This window comes from Bos taurus, unplaced genomic scaffold (genome assembly GCF_002263795.3).
Source record: "Bos taurus isolate L1 Dominette 01449 registration number 42190680 breed Hereford unplaced genomic scaffold, ARS-UCD2.0 Leftover_ScbfJmS_1396, whole genome shotgun sequence".
In the NCBI taxonomy this organism is placed as follows: Eukaryota; Metazoa; Chordata; class Mammalia; order Artiodactyla; family Bovidae; genus Bos; species Bos taurus.
The window spans coordinates 128,212-145,426 of NW_020190496.1; the positions used below are offsets into that span (position 1 = coordinate 128,212).

The 17,215-nt window shown below is 49.0% G+C and overlaps 1 protein-coding gene and 2 long non-coding RNA genes across 3 annotated transcripts in view; all 3 read right to left on the reverse strand.

Annotated features, from left to right (window-relative positions):
- Positions 1-17,215, reverse strand: part of LOC100296695 (X antigen family member 5) — a 265,171-nt gene that overhangs the window by 53,902 nt on the left and 194,054 nt on the right. The window lies entirely within an intron of this gene.
- Positions 6,052-11,186, reverse strand: LOC132344748 (uncharacterized). The gene is made up of 2 exons (XR_009493697.1): positions 9,393-11,186; positions 6,052-8,630 (listed from the first exon to the last, which is right to left on the reverse strand). It is a non-coding gene; the product is annotated as an uncharacterized lncRNA (long non-coding RNA).
- LOC112445439 (uncharacterized) lies at positions 13,054-15,862 on the reverse strand. Its single transcript, XR_003033684.2, has 2 exons — positions 15,673-15,862; positions 13,054-15,071 (listed from the first exon to the last, which is right to left on the reverse strand). It is a non-coding gene; the product is annotated as an uncharacterized lncRNA (long non-coding RNA).

The following is a 17,215-nucleotide window of genomic DNA, read 5'->3' on the forward strand; positions in this document are numbered from 1 at the left end:
AGTCAGGAGCAGGCGTGGAGAGGGGCAGCAGAGTGCCAGGGCAGAAACATGCAGATCGGGGCTGGGAAACTTGAGAAATCCCACGGGGTTGCTGCGGTATTCTCCACGAATTATTAGTGGGTGGAGCTGGTGGTCATTAGCATGGAGGAAGGTTACTAGTGTGTAGTCTAGGAGTGTAGCTAGGTGACATGAAACTGAACAGCGGTCTACTCCCGCCATGGATTCAAGAGAAAATACTTCTGTAAAGTTGTAAAGTTTTCTCCTAGATGCTCAGGTGCACAGACACAGGCAGGGAGTGGGCAGGCAGGAGGGTGCAAGGAGCCCAAGAGGTGTGTTTGTCAGGGAGAGGTGTGTTCGCCGGGGACAGCTTCCAGCCCTGGCTCAGCCTATCCAGGAGGGCCTGGTGCATGCTGGGAAAGGACGCGTGGTCGGTGAGCTGGACATCTCCGGGAGGTTGTGGTATCAGTGCACTGGCACTAGTGCGAAGGAGCTGGAGGACAGGACGTCATGTTGAGGGTGATGACAGGGAGGAAGGCTGGAAACAGGACAGCATGAGGGGCGTGGTCTTTCCTGATGCCCGGGGCGGGACCGTGGGCAGAGGGATGCTCCGGTGGGGAGGAAGGGAACATCGCTAAGGACGGAGAGTCTCCGGGGTGACCGGGTGAGCCTCGTGGGCACTGAGGACGGATCAGAAGAGTGAGGCCTGAGAGAACAGTGAGTGTACCACGGGAGGAACGCGTTCACAGGCCGGGGGTGGGAGGGAGGAGAATGGACAGGGCACTTGTAACGTCCCCGCACGTGGGGGGCTTCGGTAGTGGGCGACAGGACCCGGACGTCACCGGTCAGGTTCAGTGGAGAGTTCGAAACGCGGTCTCCGAGAAAACTCCCAGCCGACCAGGGCCAGGAGACTGGCACGGGCCTCACTGGGTGGCTGCGCGCAGGCCCAGAGCCAGCCAATCGGAGTTCAGCCCCGCCCACCAAGCTCAGGATCTTCCCGGACACCCTGACTTCCAGCCCCTGTTGCTATGGTCCCGCGGACGGCTCGCTGTCCAGGGATGGTTTGGCCGGACCCCGTCCAGAGATTCCCTTCCTTTCTCTGGTCCTTACGGGCATCCCCCTTAACTTTGGCATCCACGCTGTCCAGTCCTCTGCACGAAAACCCAGCAGAAACGATGACTTTTCTTCCGGGCTTGCGGCGTTTTGGTTTCTGTGGCCTGCAGGTGGCAGTGTTGCTCCACAGTGTCGCCGGGCCGGTTTTTCCTGCTGCTGTCGCGCTTTAATAAAATGACAGGAAGCCTTTTCCCACAAGCAGCGGCTGGTTTTGTTTTGTTTTCCTCCGCTTGTGCCGGTTGGCTGATTCAAACTGCATCTGAGCCTTCAGAGAGCCCGTTGTGAGAACTTTCACCGGACCCACTGACACTTAAAATTACAATAAAATAATATAAGCTGACATAGTGAATGGTAGTGGAGGGAGTGTTCACCCTTGTCTTGCTTCGGATCGTTGAGGAATTCCTGTATGTTTAAAGAGAACTTTATTATGACAGTGAGTTTTGACTTCAAAATCATTACGTGAAGTGGAAGTGAAAGTGGCTCAGACGTGTCTGATTCTTTAAGACCCCTTGGAATGTAGCCTGCCAGGCTCCTCTGCCCATGGGATTCTCCAGGCAAGAATAATGGAGTGGGTTGCCATTTCCTTCTCCAGAGGATCTTCCCAACCCAGCCATTGAATCTGGCTATCCTGCACTGCAGGCTGACTCCTTACCATCTGAGCCACCTACAATAATAACATAACATGCACAAGTGCCGAGCTAAGATCCTGCTGGGTAATTGATGCTGGACACCACCCAAGAAGCAAATGCTACTACTGCCCTCACTTTATGCCTTTGGGACCTGTGGCACACAGAGGAAGAGTCAGCTCTCCAGGTTCTCAGGGTTCTTCAGAGATGTCCCTATGTTCAGGTCTCAAGGCTGTCAGATTGTAGCTTGCACACTGGTTTGCAGGATACATTCCCCTCCCCAGTGGAAGAGTGAAAGAAAATGCTCACTGGGATCGAGGGTAAGACAGCCTGCAATGCTTCGAAAGACTGACTGCAGGGAGAAGGGGATGACAGAGGACAAGATGGTTGGATGGCATCACTGACTCAATGGACAGGAGTCTGAGCAAGCTCCGGGAGATGGTGAAGGACAGGGAAGCCTCCTGACGTGCTGCATGCAGTTATGGGGTCGCAAAGAGTCTGACATGGCCGACGGACTGAAAACCAACAGTAACATATTTATTACAATGAGATACTAAATGAAAGGGGGCGGGGAGGGAAACTACATAGAAAACAACTCATCCATTCTATCAAGATTATGACATGATAACACATTTATAATGCAAAGCACCTGGAAGTAATCAGCTGTTATGGAGTACAAGTTGCTCAGCTCACTGCAAGGTGAATCAGGAAGGGACTTTAATCCAGAGTCGACTGACAGAGAAGAGGGCAGGGTAGTGACCCAAAATAACCATCTTGTTGGGGCCAGGTTAGACACGACCCGGACAGCAGGGATCAAGTCCTCAGTGGAAAGTTCCAAGCAGTTTCGGGGAGAAATCTCCCAGCAGACAGAGGCTGGGAGACTGGCACTGACCTCACTGCTCCCCGGGGCAGGCCCAGAACCAGCCCTCAGCAACCCCGGATATTCCTGGACCTCCTGACTTCTTGCCCGCCTCGCTGTGGTTCTGTGGGCGGGTCGAGCGGAACTCGCGCGGTCCAGGGGCGGTTGGCCCGGGCCCCTTCGAGAGGTTCCCTTTCTTTCTCTGGTCCTCAGGGGCATCCCCCATAAGTCCTCTGCCCGAAAACCGAGCGGGAAGGATCGATTTTCTTCCGGGCTTGCTGGCAGTTTGGTTTCTGTGGTCTGCAGGGGGCAGTGTTGCTCCGCGGAGCTGCTTGCCCGTTTCTCCCCCGCCCGTCCGGTTTGAAAAAAGGTCTCAAAGCCTTTTGTGGTAATCAGCGGCGGATTTTCTTTCTGTGCTTGTGCCGGTTGGCTGGCTGGAAGTGCTGAGGCAAATGCTGAGACACACATTAAGCAAACTGACAAGTTAACAACAGAGAGAAAATGTTAAGCAGGTCAAAGGAAAAGTAGCAAATAACGTCGGAGGGAATCCTAATAAGATGAGGAGCTGATTTCTCAGCAGAAACTCTGCAGGCCAGAAGGGCGTGGCATGATGTATTTAAAGTGGTGAAAGGGAAAAACCTACAATCAAAAATACTCTACCAAGCAAGGCTCTTCTTTCAGATTCAACAGAGTAATCAAAACACAGGCAAAGGCTCAGAATTCAGTAGTACCACACCAGCTTTACAACAAAGACTAAGGTAACATCTCTAGGCAAGAACAAAAAGAAAGACCAATGGAACACAATAGGAAGCCCAGAGATAGACCCATGCACCTGTGGGGCACCTCATCTATACCCAAGGAGGTAAGAATGTACAATGGAGAAAAGACAGCATCTTCAGTAAGTGGTGCTGTGAAAATTAGTAACATGTAAAAGAATGAAATTAGAATACTTCCTAACACCACGGGGGGGGGGGGGACTCAAAATCAATTAAGACCAAATGTAAGGCCAGATACTATAAAACTCTTAGAGGAACTCATGGGCAGAACACTCTAACAAAAAATTTAGCAACATTCTCTTTCCATTAATGGAAATAAAATAAAAATAAAGAAATGGGAGCTAATTATACTTACAGTATTTTACACAGCAAGTTCAGTTCAGTTCAGTCGCTTAGTCGAGTCTGACTCTTTTACACAGTACCACACCAGACTAATTTCTCTGAGCCTTTCCTATGCCTCCCTCTAAGAATTTTATAGTATCTGGCCTTACATTTGGTCTTTAATTGATTTTGAGGGTTTCCCCCCCCCTTTTGTGTTAGGAAGTATTCTAATTTCATTCTTTTACATGTTACTGTCTAATTTTCACAGCACCACTTATTGAAGATGCTGTCTTTTCTCCATTGTACATTCTTACCTCCTTGGTATAGATGAGTGCCCCATAGGTGCATGGGTCTATCTCTGGGCTTCCTATTGTGTTCCATTGGTCTTTCTTTTGTTCTTGCCTAGAGTACTCTTGCCTGGAAAATCCATGGACAGAGCAGCCAGGTAGGCTGCAGTTCATGGGGTCCCTTAGAGTCGAACAGACTGAGCGACTTCACTGTCACTTTTTACTTTCATGCATTGGAGAAGGAAATGGCAACCGACTCCAGTGTTCTTGCCTGGAGAATTCCAGGGACAGGGGAGCAATGTTACCTTAGTCTTTGTTGTAAAGCTGGTGTGGTACTGTTGAATTCTGAGCCTTTGCCTGTGTTTTGATTACTCTGTTGAATCTGAAAGAAGAGCCTTGCTTGGTAGAGTATTTTTGTTTGTAGGTTTTTCCCTTTCACCACTTTAAATACATCATGCCATGCCCTTCTGGCCTGCAGAGTTTCTGCTGAGAAATCAGCTCCTCATCTTATTAGGATTCCCTCCGATGTTATTTGCTACTTTTCCCTTGACCTGCTTAACATTTTCTCTCTGTTGTTAACTTGTCAGTTTGCTTAATGTGTGTCTCAGCATTTGCCTCAGCACTTCCAGCCAGCCAACCGGCACAAGCACAGAAAGAAAATCCGCCGCTGATTACCACAAAAGGCTTTGAGACCTTTTTTCAAACCGGACGGGCGGGGGAGAAACGGGCAAGCAGCTCCGCGGAGCAACACTGCCCCCTGCAGACCACAGAAACCAAACTGCCAGCAAGCCCGGAAGAAAATCGATCCTTCCCGCTCGGTTTTCGGGCAGAGGACTTATGGGGGATGCCCCTGAGGACCAGAGAAAGAAAGGGAACCTCTCGAAGGGGCCCGGGCCAACCGCCCCTGGACCGCGCGAGTTCCGCTCGACCCGCCCACAGAACCACAGCGAGGCGGGCAAGAAGTCAGGAGGTCCAGGAATATCCGGGGTTGCTGAGGGCTGGTTCTGGGCCTGCCCCGGGGAGCAGTGAGGTCAGTGCCAGTCTCCCAGCCTCTGTCTGCTGGGAGATTTCTCCCGGAAACTGCTTGGAACTCTCCACTGAAGGACTTGATCCGTGATGTCCGGGTCCTGTCCAACCTGGCCCCAACAAGATGGTTATTTTGGGTCACTACCCTGCCCTCTTCTCTGTCAGTCGACTCTGGATTAAAGTCCCTTCCGGACCCACCTTGCAGTGAGCTGAGCAACTTGTACTCTGTAACAGGTGATTACTTCCAGGTGCTTTGCATTATAAATGTGTTATCATGTCATAATCTTGATAGAATGGATGAGTCTTTTTCTATGTAGTTTCCCTCTCCACCCCCTTTCATTTAGTATCTCATTGTAATAAATGTGTTATTGTTGGTTTTCAGTCCTTTGGCCGTGTCCAACTCTTTGCGACCCCATAACTGCATGCAGCACCTCAGGAGGCTTCCCTGTCCTTCACCATCTCCCGGAGCTTGCTCAGACTCCTGTCCATTGAGTCAGTGATGCGATCCAACCATCTTGTCCTTTGTCATCCCCTTCTCCTGCAGTCAGTCTTTCGAAGCATTGCAGGCTGTCTTACCCTCGATCCCAGTGAGCATTTTCTTTCACTCTTCCACTGGGGAGGGGAATGTATCCTGCAAACCAGTGTGCAAGCTACAATCTGACAGCCTTGAGACCTGAACATAGGGACATCTCTGAAGAACCCTGAGAACCTGGAGAGCTGACTCTTCCTCTGTGTGCCACAGGTCCCAAAGGCATAAAGTGAGGGCAGTAGTAGCATTTGCTTCTTGGGTGGTGTCCAGCATCAATTACCCAGCAGGATCTTAGCTCGGCACTTGTGCATGTTATGTTATTATTGTAGGTGGCTCAGATGGTAAGGAGTCAGCCTGCAGTGCAGGATAGCCAGATTCAATGGCTGGGTTGGGAAGATCCTCTGGAGAAGGAAATGGCAACCCACTCCATTATTCTTGCCTGGAGAATCCCATGGGCAGAGGAGCCTGGCAGGCTACATTCCAAGGGGTCTTAAAGAATCAGACAGGACTTAGTCACTTTCACTTTCACTTCACGTAATGATTTTGAAGTCAAAACTCACTGTCATAATAAAGATCTCTTTAAACATACAGGAATTCCTCAAAGATCCGAAGCAAGACAAGGGTGACCACTCCGTGGACTATCATTCACTCAGTTCAGTTCAGTCGCTCAGTTGTGTCCAACTCTTTGCGACCCCATGAATCGCAGCATGCCAGGCCTCCCTGTCCATCACCAACTCCCAGAGTTCACTCAGACTCAAGTCCATCGAATCAGTGATGCCATCCAGCCATCTCATCCTCTGTTGTCCCCTTCTCCTCCTGCTCCCAATCCCTCCCAGCATCAGAGTCTTTTCCAATGAGCCAACTCTTCGCATGAGGTGGCCAACTCAGGGCTGATCTCCTTCAGAATGGACTGGTTCGATCTCCTTGCCTTCCAAGGGACTCTCAAGAGTCTTCTCCAACACCACATTTCAAAAGCATCAATTCTTTGGCGTTCAGCTTTCCTCACAGTCCAACTCTTACATCCATACATGACTACTGGAAAAACCATAGCCTTGACTAAACGGACGTCTGTTGGCAAAGTAATGTCTCTGCTTTTCAATATGCTATCTAGGTTGGTCATAACTTTTCTTCAAGGAGTAAGCGTCTTTTAATTTCATGGCTGCAGTGACCATCTGAAGTGATTTTGGAGCCCCCCTCCCAAAAAAAGTCTGACACTGTTTCCACTGTTTCCCCATCTATTTCCCATGAAGTGATGGGACCGGATGCCATGATCTTCGTTTTCTGAATGTTGGGTTTTAAGCCAACTTTTTCACTCTACTCTTTCACCTTCATCAAGAGGCTTTTTAGTTCCTCTTCACTTTCTGCCATAAGGGTGGTGTCATCTGCATATCTGAGGTTATTGATATTTCTCCTGGCAATCTTGGTTCCAGCTTGTGCTTCTTCCAGCCCAGCATTTCTCATGATGTACTCTGCATATAAGTTAAATAAACAGGGTGACAATATACAGCCTTGACGTACTCCTTTTCCTATTTGGAACCCGTCTGTTGTTCCATGTCCAGTTCTAACTGTTGCTTCCTGACCTGCATACAAATTTCTCAAGAGGCAGGTCAGATGGTCTGGTATTCCCATATCTTTCAGAATTTTCCACAGTTGATTGTGACCCACACAGTCAAAAGGCTTTGGCCATAGTCAATAAAGCAGAAACAGATGTTTTTCTGGAACTCTCTTGCTTTTTCGATGATCCAGCGGATGTTGGCAATTTGGTCTCTGGTTCCTCTGCCTTTTCTAAAACGAGCTTGAACATCTGGAAGTTCACGGTTCACGTATTGCTGAAGCCTGGCTTGGAGAATTTTGAGCATTACTTTACTAGCATGTGAGATGAGTGCAATTGTGTGGTAGTTTGAGCATTCTTTGGCATTGCCTTTCTTTGGGATTGGAATGAAAACTGACTTTTCCAGTCCTGTGGCCACTGCTGAGTTTTCCAAATTTGCTGGCATAGTGAGTGCAGCACTTTCACAGCATCATCTTTCAGGATTTGAAATAGCTCAACTGGAATTCCATCACCTCCACTAGCTTTGTTCGTAGTGATGCTTTCTAAGGCCCACTTGACTTCACATTCCAAGATGTGTGGCTCTAGGTGAGTGAACACACCATCGTGATTATCTGGGTTGTGAAGATCTTTTTTGTACAGATCTCTTGTGTATTCTTGCCACCTCTGCTTAATATCTTCTGCTTCTGTTAGGTCCATACCATTTCTGTCCTTTATGAGCTCATCTTTGCATGAAATGTTCCCTTGGTATCTCTCATTTTCTTGAAGATATCTCTAGTCTTTCCCATTCTGTTGTTTTCCTCTATTTCTTTGCATTGATCGCTGAGGAAGGCTTTCTTATCTCTTCTTGCTATTCTTTGGAACTTGCATTCAGATGCTTATATCTTTCCTTTTCCCCTTTCCTTTTCGCTTCTCTTATTTTCACAGCTATTTGTAAGGCCTCCCCAGACAGCCATTTTGCTTTTTTGCACTTCTTTTCCATGGGGATGGTGTTCATCCTGTCTCCTGTACATGTCACGAACCTCAGTCCATAGTTCATCAGGCACTCTATCTATCAGATCTAGTCCCTTAAATCTATTTCTCAATTCCACTGTATAATCATATGCTATGCTATGCTATGCTAAGTCACTTCCGTCGCGTTCAACTCTGTGTGACCCCATAGACGGCAGCCCACCAGGCTCCGCTGTCCCTGGGATTCTTCAGGCAAGAACATTGGAGTGGGTTGCCATTTCATTCTCCAATGCATGAAAGTGAAAAGTGAAAGTGAAGTCGCTCAGTGGTGTCCGACTCTTCGTGACCCCATGGACTGCAGCCTACTAGGCTCCTCCATCCATGGGATTTTCCAGGCAAGAGTACTGGAGTGGGGTGCCATTGCTTTTCCGGTATAATCATAAGGGATTTGATTTAGGTCATACCTGAACGGTCTAGTGGTTTTCCCTACTTTCTTCAATTTCAGTCTGAATTTGGCAATTAGAAGTTCATGATCTGAGCCACAGTCAGCTCCTGGTCTTGTTTCTGTTGACTGTATAGAGCTTCTCCATCTTTGGCTGCAAAGAATATAAACACTATGTCAGCTTATATTTTATTGTAATTTTAAGTGTCAATGGGTCCGGTGAAAGTTCTCACAACGGGCTCTCTGAAGGGCTCAGATGTAGATTGAATCAGCCAACTGACACAAGCGGAGAAAAAACAAAACAAAACAAACAAACCAGCAGCTTCTTGTAGGAAAAGGCTTCCTGTTGTTTTATTAAAGCGCAAGAGCAGAGGAAAAACCGGCCCGGCGACACTGTGGAGCAACACTGCCACCTGCTGGCCACAGAAACCAAAACGCCGCAAGCCCGGAAGAAAAGTCATCGTTTCTGCTGGGTTTTCGCGCAGAGGACTGGACAGCGTGGATGCCAAAGTTAAGGGGGATGCCCGTAAGGCCCAGAGAAAGGAACGGAATCTCTCGACCGGGTCCGGCCAAACCACTCCTGGACAGCGAGTCCGCGGGACCATAGCAACACGGGCTGGAAGTCAGGGTATCCGGGGAGATCCTGAGCTTGGTGGACAGGGCTGAACTCCGACTGTCTGGCTCTGGGCCTGCGCGCAGCCACCCAGTGAGGACCGTGCCAGTCTCCTGGCCCTGGTCGGCTGGGAGTTTTCTAGGGAACCGCGTTTCGAACTCTCCACTGAACCTGACCGGTGACGTCCGGGTCCTGTCGCCCACTGCCGAAGCCCCCCACGTGCGGGGACGTTACAAGTCCCCTGTCCATTCTCCTCCCTCCCACCCCCGGCCTGTGAACGCGTTCCTCCCGTGGTACACTCACTGTTCTCTCAGGCCTCAGTCTTCTGATCCGTCCTCAGTGCCCACGAGGCTCACCCGGTCACCCCGGAGACTCTCCGTCCTTAGCGATGTTCCCTTCCTCCCCACCGGAGCATCCCTCTGCCCACGGTCCCGCCCCGGGCATCAGGAAAGACCACGCCCCTCATGCTGTCCTGTTTCCAGCCTTCCTCCCTGTCATCACCCTCAACATGACGTCCTGTCCTCCAGCTCCTTCGCACTAGTGCCAGTGCACTGATACCACAACCTCCCGGAGATGTCCAGCTCACCGACCACGCGTCCTTTCCCAGCATGCACCAGGCCCTCCTGGATAGGCTGAGCCAGGGCTGGAAGCTGTCCCCAGCAAACACACCTCTCCCCGAAAACACACCTCTTGGGCTCCTTGCACCGGCCTGCCTGCCCACTCCTTGCCTGTGTCTCAGCACCTGAGCATCGAGGAGAAAGCTTTACAACTTTACAGAAGTATTTTCTCTTGAATCCATGGCGGGAGTAGACCGCTGTTCAGTTTCATGTCACCTAGCTACACTCCTACACTACACACTAGTAACCTTCCTCCATGCTAATGACCACCAGCTCCACCCACTAATAATTCGTGGAGAATACCGCAGCAACCCCGTGGGATTTCTCAAGTTTCCCAGCCCCGATCTGCATGTTTCTGCCCTGGCACTCTGCTGCCCCTCTCCACGCCTGCTCCTGACTGCACCCAGCCCCTCACCTCTGCCCGGGATCCCATGCCTTGCACCTTCTCAGGGACTTTGCACCTGCAGTTATCATTCCTCTCTCCTGAACCAGCACCTGCTCCCTCTACATCGGAGCATTCCACAGCACAGGGGGAAACCCACCGTCTTCCACCACCCTATTCTGCAGCTACTGGCACATTACCGGTTGCGCTTCAAAGCAAAACTGCTTCAAATTCTGCTGAGATATTCTCTCCTCAGCCCCCTTCCGTGGAGCTTTTGTCCCAGTCACTCCCCTGTAACTGGTCTCGTCATGGCCATCATTAATATCCATACTTCCTGATCCCACAGACACTCTTCAGTGCTCATCTTAGCCAACATCTCAGGCACCTTTGGCATATTTGACTCTTGTGTTCTTTATCCCTCTGTTTTTTTATAGTTCAGGGGCGTGGGGCTTATGTGACAACAGCGTCTCCTAGATGTACTCGACAAGGTACACATTCTACACCTGGATATTGTTTGGGAAGTCTTGGGTCAAATGAAAGACAAGCCAAAGGAAAGAGCGTCCCAGTCACAGCGGGGGAACGGCCCACAGAGGCAGTGGCAGGCAGAGGTGAGAGAGCTCAGACAAGGGAGGTGTGACAAGAAATGAAGAGGAACACCAGGGAAAGGAGGGTTCCACCCCATTCACACTTGGGACTCACAGGGGGCACACTGTACAATGACCCAACGGAGGCTTTGGGCAGAAGGGTGGCTGCAGTTTAGGAATTTCATTTTCTGGAGCTGATCTTGGTTCCTGCTGCGGTGCAGGTGAGATCCAAGGGAGGGCTCTGCATCACCCGTGGCAGAAATGTGGAAAAGGACTGAATCCAGACGAAGCCTAAGCAGGCAATGGGCTAGGGGACCTTGCGGCTGAGAATGAGGAGTGGACGTCCCTGCCCGGGGATGGGCTGGACGATCAGACCCAGATTCAGAGGGGTCTGCACATGCCAGAAGGGTGGCTGAGGCTCAGTCAGCCAGGGAGGACCGGGCCCACAGCAAGAGGAGGGAGACAAAAATGCAAGTTTCACCACCCCCACCCACGGGCGGTGCAGGTCAGCATCACCAGGTGGAGCCGAGCCAGGAGAGGAGAGCACACCCTGCGAGCACACAGCCCGCTACTTCCAATACCGTGCGTCTTTGGTTCCTTTCAAGCCATGCTTCTTGAAAGTACAGACTCCAGGACCATCCTTATCTGGTTACCTCTCGATTCCTCCGCCATGTGCCCATCCACAGAACATCCCCTTGCTAACGTCTCCCAAGAGCTCCGTGGGCCAACCATAGTACCCAGTGCTGTATTGGCCACAGACACATTCCGTTTTCAAAACCACTTTTCCTTGGTCAGAGTCTGTGACAGCAGCCCACCCTGGCTTTCCCCATACCTCTCAGGCCATTACTTCTAAGTCTCCTTATCTGTCCATTTACTTTGATCCCCTCCTAAATCTTGGGCTTTGTTTTCCTCTGGTTTCCAACCTCTGCCCTGTGCTCTTCCACTCCGTACATGATCCTTGGGTGACCACGTCACTCCCCAGAGCTTTTACCCATCTGACTTGTTTTCATCAGTATCCCCCTGTATGCTGTTGGCTTTTCCTATCACTAAATCTACCTAACGTCTCAGCTGGGCCCCAGGTTCCCCACAGGCCAGATGTATGGGGCATCTGCACTCAGTTGTCCCATAAGCCCTGCAGGCCTGCTAGTAGCCCCAGGCCAACGTTTCCTGTCTCATGGATGGGCACTGCCATCCACCCAGTTCCTTAAACCACAATCCCGGGCATGCTGCTGGCTGTGATCTTCACTGTGCCATGACTCCCCTGGAGCTGCTCTGGAAAAGGCTGACATGAGATCTTCCTGTTGCCACAGGTGGGGATGGGTTCCTCTGAGAGGCCCTGTTCCTGCAGACACGCTCTGAAGGTGTCCTGAGCTCGGGCCTTCACCCTCTTTTGGATCTCCGAGAGAACCCGGGCGCTGTAATGCACCTGAGAGGTTGAAAGCCCTGTCTTTAACAAGACGATGAGTCAGGACACAGCAGTGCAAGCCCATCGCTGGGGAATGTGCCAAAGGATATCCGGAAGAGATCCCTAAGGAACGTTTAGGGAGGTGGGTCTTCATGGGTGTGCACCAAACAAGGGATTGCTTAACTGTATTTTTCCCAATAAGCATCCCGTTCCGATTTGGTCTTCATCTGAGCACAGGAGTTAATTTGATAACACAGGAAACAGTTTAAAACGGCAACTGAGCGCAGGCAGCAGATACGCTGACAGCAGATCCTCGTACATCAACATCAGCAGCTACAATTCTCAGCCATCTTTAATCTTTGATGTACTATTCTGATCTGTCGAATGACGTTATCTCCACAGTGTTTTAGAAATGTATTCAACTAACTAGGCACAAGGGATCCTGACAAGAACTAAAACGTACTGAGTTTCACTAACAACAGCAGGGTTTCAACTGTAAAACTTTGGATTCAGGAACACGCAGCAGAGCAAGCACAAGGTCAGTTTTCAAACCAGTATTAATTTGGGCAAGTTGTCCCTTTCCTCAGCCTAAGATAGCTGTCAAGTATAGCGGGTCATGATGAAAACATGCTTTCACTGTAGAGAGGAGTCACACATTTTTGATCTTCGATTTCCTTCTGTAAGAATGGGTTCAGTTTCCACAGCTGCAAGCTCGGCTTTCATAAGAGAACTTTTTCAGATAATGCTCACGCCAGGGCCACATTCCAGACCTACTACTTCAGACCCTCTGGGGATGTCCTGCCAGCATCAGCTCTTCTAAAGCCTCTCCAGGAGAGAATTGATGCATAGTTTAGGTTGAGAAGCACAATCCCATGATGCTTCACCTTTCCTGGTTTTAAATAGAATCCTGAACTGAAGAGCCATGTTTGCTACTAAAGCAAATTTTTTTAAAAATTATGTGTCTTCCCTTCTGAGCGGTATTTTGACATATTTATTCACAGCCATATTTAGAACAATTTCAATGACTCAGTGGTGTGTTATGCCCCCAAGTCCCCTTCCTTACCAGACACTCAGGCAGATAGATGGATGGGAGGGAACGCACCTCACTCCTGGCAGCAGAAGGAGGATGGATGGAGTTCCGTTGTCTTGGTTACTGCTCTGCTGAGCATCCCTCCTGGGTTGCTGAGATCAGGAAGGGGCCGTCACACCAGGTTAACAGGTATTCCTGTGACCAGAGGTTGCAGCTAAGGGCTGAGATCCGTTACTGAATCTGGGAAATGGAAGCTGGGTCCACGTGATTTGAGAAGGATGGGAAAACAACAAAGTAGAATTTCAGATGCAGGGTGGGTTCTAGGAGCCTGTCCAGAGCCACTGACTTGTGGTCACACAATGGGCGCCTGTGCGTAAACACAGAGACACACTAGACGTGTGTGCTCACTGGGGATTCCGTCCTGACGTGCACAGCGACTGTCTCTGGAGGGAGCATCTAGCACATGTGGAGGAGGCCGGACCCAGAACGTGGAAGGAGCAGGGCCCTCCTCGTTGTTACAGAAGCAATGGCATATCTTTCCCTCCATGTCTCATTGGACATCTGCATTACCTTCCTAAACTGCTTTACTGAGGTATAGTTACACACCACAAATCACACCCATCACTTCCAGGGCAGTGACTTTTAGTAACTTCACACAGTGGTGCAACCACCACCACAGTGCACTTGTGGAACACTGCCAGCACCACTAAAAGGTTCCATGTACCCATCAGCAGTCAATCCCCAACAGGACCTGCAGGCCCAGGCATCCTCTCATCTAATTTCTGTCTCTGTAGATTTGCCCTTTGTGGGCATTTCACAACAACGGACTCCTGCAGGAAGTGGCCTTTTGTGTCTGGGTTCTTTCACTTAGCACAGTGCTTTGGAGGCTCACCCATGAGGCAGCAGAAAGCAGAAGTTCATCACTTTTCATCCATCTGTGCTCTTCCACTGAATGGCTAAGAATACTCTGTTTACCACTCTCCAGCTGACAGGCTTTTAGGCTGCTCCACTATTTGGAGATTACAGACAGTGCTGCTGTGAAAGACATCGAAGGACAAGTATTTGTGTGGACATGGGATTCATTTCTCATTTCTCCATGATTTCATTTCTTCTTTTGCACGGTGCACAGGCTAGACCCTTCAGTCAGTGTGGAATAGAGGTGGTTGAAGCAGACCTCCTGTCCTGGTCTGGATCTCAAGAGGCAAGCATTCACTCAGACTCTACTAGATGTGATGTGACGAGAGCTGGATGTTTCTCACGGATGTTCTTCACACGGCAACGACGACCCCTTCTATCCCGAGATGGTTGACCGTGTTTATTGATTTAGTTATTTACTTATTTGTCCTGAACGGGTCTTGAACTGTGTCAAATGCTTTTTCTTTGTCTGTCAAGATGGCAGGTGGTTTCCGTCCTTCATTACATCAGTACGCTGTTTCCCGTAACTGAAGTTGAGTGTTGGTCCAATACTGCCATCCTGGGAAAGATCTCGCACAGCCCTTTGCAAAATGTTTCTCGATTTGGTTTGCAGATGCTGTGTTGAGGGTGTATGCATCGCTATTCATGATAGATATGGGTCTGTAGCTTTCTGGTGATGGCAAGTCTGGCTTTGGTACTGGGGTAATACTGTGCTTATAGGATGAATTAGGAAATGTTTCCTCCTCCCTCCTGTCTATTCAGGAACAATCTGTGAAGGATGGGTGCTATTTCTTCTTTAAACCTTTGATAAATTTCACTGATGAAACCAGGAGGCCCAGGACTTCCCTCTGTGGGAAGGTCTTTAAATGAATGGTTCAATATCGTTGCTTGCTACAGGTACATTCAGATTTGTTATTTGGCCACTGCCTTTAAGCCAACTCGCATCCAGTATTCTCTGGCCTGTTGGTTCCTATGGCTCTGTCTCTGGCCTAGAATTTGACGTGCTGGACATCTCTGCACATCACAGGATTCTGGCTCCTAGTCTGTAACTGGGGACAGTATGCTGGCCAAAAGTGCCCCCCAGATCACCAACACCCAAAGGGCAGGTTGGGGATATAAACTTTGAGATGGGGATGGGGTGGCACAGCTGATATCTTCATTTACAACCACCTATCCATCCTCCGGGCGCCCTCATGCAGGCTGTCGGTAATTCTGGAGTTGGGACTGGCACAGCAAAGACCCAGAGTACCCTGTCCCCTCCCTGGCCATGGCCATTTATCTACTCTGATCCTTGTCAGTCTTCTTGTCTCCTAGCAACACAACATCACAGGGGATCAGTGATGTACTCGCTAGCACATCTAAGGGTGTCAGATCTCCTCTCTGCTCAATGACTCAACTCTCAAGGGCAGGGACTGGCCATGCAATTCCTCCTCACCTCCCCATCTCAACAGCCAGCCTGGCACGGCATGGAGGGGATGTAACATATACAGTGAAAACCTTCATGATTGGCTAAATGAGAGACTGTGGATGGCAGGATCATCCTGGGTTGGCTGCTGAAGTGAGCCCATCACATCCCACCCTGGGGAGCTTGTGCCAGGTGGGGATGACCATCCCTGCCCCAGTGCACTGTGGCTAGCATCAGTGACGTACCTTATCCAGACTTGGTGTGCCACCAGCTGTGGACAGACACTGAAGTCACCGGGTCTTCTTACTTCACCCCAGCCTTTATGGAGGGTACAGTTGGGCATGCTCTGTCAGCAATAAACCTGCGCTCATATGGCCTATTAGTCTATGACAAAGGAGCCAAGAACATCCATCACAGAAAATGCTGTCTCTTCAATAAACGGTTATGGAAACCTGGACCCCTTTCTTCACAACATTCAAAAATAAACCACAACCATAGAAGATTAAAGACGAAATTGTTAGACCTTAAACCATAAAGCTCATAGAAGAAGACGTAGGCAGTACGCTCTTTGACATAGGTCTTAGCAATAGTTTTTTGACATGTCTCCTCAGGCAAGAGCAGCAAAAGCAAAAATAAACAAATGGGAGTTCATCAAACTAAAAAGCTTTTACACAGCAAGGGAAACCGTCAAGAAAAGAAAAAGGCAACCTGCTGAGTGGGAGAAGATATGAGCAAGTGATATACATCGGAAAACAGGTAGATATCCAAAATAGCTAAAGGACTCATAGAATGTATTGGGAAAACACCCAAAACCCGATTTTTAAAATGGGGCAAAGCACTGAATAGACATTTCTGCAAAGAAGAGATACAGATGGCTAATAGACATATGAAAAGATGCTCACATCTCCTCCTCAGGATTAGAAAATCATGACCACAGTGAAGTACTTTCCTCAACTTGTCAGTAGCTGTTATTAAAAAGACAATAAGAAATGTTGGGGAGGATGTAGAGAAAAGGAACCCTCGTGAGGTGTTTCGTCAAAATGTATATCGGTGCAGCCACTTGGAGACAATGAGGGTTTCCTCAAAAACTGAAAACAAGAAACTACCATATGATCCAGCAGTTCCACTTCTCGGTATTTTCTTAAGAATAAAAGAAACACTAGTCACAAACATATATGTGCACTCTGTGTCACTGAAGCGTTATTTTACAGCCAAGGGGAAGCCAAGATATGAAAAGGAACCTAAGTGCCCATCGATAGATGACGTTCAAAAGGAAGAAAATGGTACACACACAACTCACACACACACACACACACAACACAGTGGAATATTACTCAGCAATAAAAAAGAATGAAATCTTGTCACTGTCGACAACATGGATGGACCTAGAGGGTGTTATGTCAAGTAAAACTAGGCACACAGAGAAGGACAAATACCACACAGTTTTATTTACATGTGGAACCTCAGAAATAAAGTAAGAGAACACGGGAAACAAGACAGAAAATAGATTCAGAGACACAGAGAAGAAACTGGTGGTTACCAGAGGAGGAGGGAGTAGGGGAGATGTGTAAAAAGCAGGGAAGGGATTAGGATTCCAGTTATAAGTTATAAAATAAGGCATGGGAATGGAATGTAACATACAGGAAATATAGTCAATAATCTTGTAAGAAATGTCTGTGGTGACACAAGGTAACCAAACTTATCATGAGCAATTCATTTCATAATGTTTAAAAATATGGAATCATTCTGTTGTCCCTGACACTATACATAATCATATAGTGAAATTGC